The following is a 1,608-nucleotide window of genomic DNA, read 5'->3' as shown; positions in this document are numbered from 1 at the left end:
ATGATGATGATGATAGAAAGATGTAACCTATACTAGATAACTGATGATCATTATGATGATGATGATGATAGAAAGATGTAACCTATACTAGATAACTGATGATCATTATGATGATGATAATGAAGCATGAATTATTTACATCAATGTATTGATGTAAATAATCCATGCCTCAATTGTAATCATTATTCTCATTGTCATCATCATTTTTTATCTATCCTTCCATCAAATAAACATCATTAACTAGCTTAATTATTGTGTTTAGCCTAATTAACTTTTAACTATCTTATTCTATAATGATAATAACTGGATAAGTTGAATTTGAAAACAAACATAATTATAGACTGGTGCAGCATAGATCATGTGGCAATGTATTCCAAGGTTAGACAAACAGTACAGTATTGTTGTTTAAGCTTATTCATTTAAATCCTTAAAAATTTCAAATTTAAATTCTTAAAAATTTCCACTTAAATTCTATGCCCAAATAAATAAGAATGTAATGATTAAAAAGCAAAAAAAATTAAATTCTCATTGAAATTATAGCGTTATTGTCATGTAAATCATTATTAATAGTAAAAAAAAAAATTTACAACCAAATTTCAAAACAATTTCCAAAATTTGTCGAGTTATGTGGCAAACTTCTGCCATCTATAATTGGTCAAATGGTTGACACCACTGTGACACTCACTCATGCCTACATAAATGCTGTGCGTATTAGTATTATCTAACGACATTAACATGATATCCAAGTAAAAGCTTATCTACCATTTTTACCATTTATTCATCTTGCAATTTGCATATTTTTAAACAAGCTATGTAAAATCCTCAATTATTCGATTTTAAACGCATTTCCTATTTATGTATCATTTTAATCGAGAATTTACTCATCAATCAATTGAGAGTATATTTTCATTTTTAATTGCGCCATTATTTAAGTGTGCAAAAAAAAAGTTCGAAATTTAATTTTGAAATTTACAAAAATTAGCTTGCCTGAAGATATTTTCATGACGATCAGATAAAATGATAGAGTTTGGAGTAATTAAATTAAAATATTTGAATTACTCATTAGCAACCCAATTCATGCTATATTAAGCATTCTCTAAAATACTTTTATCGAACAATTTAATTGGAATCGAATCCCACTTTTTAATCGAAATATCAAGTTTTTTTTCTTCGTTTCTATTATCAAACTATGGAATTTCCTTTTCTTTCTTTCTTTTTTTTAAATAAAAGATGACAAAACAGCAATGACATTTCATTCTAATTAATGTAAAACTGTAATTGCATAATTCAATAATATCAATAATAAACCATCCACAAAGGTATTTTTAAATTCCATTGAAATGTAAATTATTGATTTTAAAAATTATAAATTTTTTAAAAAATATTATCAATTTCAAGCAAATAAATGGAGTTAATCATTGTTAAAAACGCAGTAAAGTGTGGTAAGAAAAATTACAAAAATTTTATTAAAATTGTTTCGGAAAATTTCAATCCAAAAAAAAACCGAAGAATGGTACTTCACCAATCCTTTTTACAAATATCTGTATGTGTGTGTGTAAATGTTTGTGCATGTGTGTGTGTGTGTGTGTGTGTGTGTATGCGTGTGTA

The sequence above is a fragment of the Loa loa genome (assembly GCF_000183805.2).
Source record: "Loa loa unplaced genomic scaffold supercont3.52, whole genome shotgun sequence".
NCBI classification, from domain to species: domain Eukaryota; kingdom Metazoa; phylum Nematoda; class Chromadorea; order Rhabditida; family Onchocercidae; genus Loa; species Loa loa.
This window is presented reverse-complemented; position numbering follows the sequence as displayed.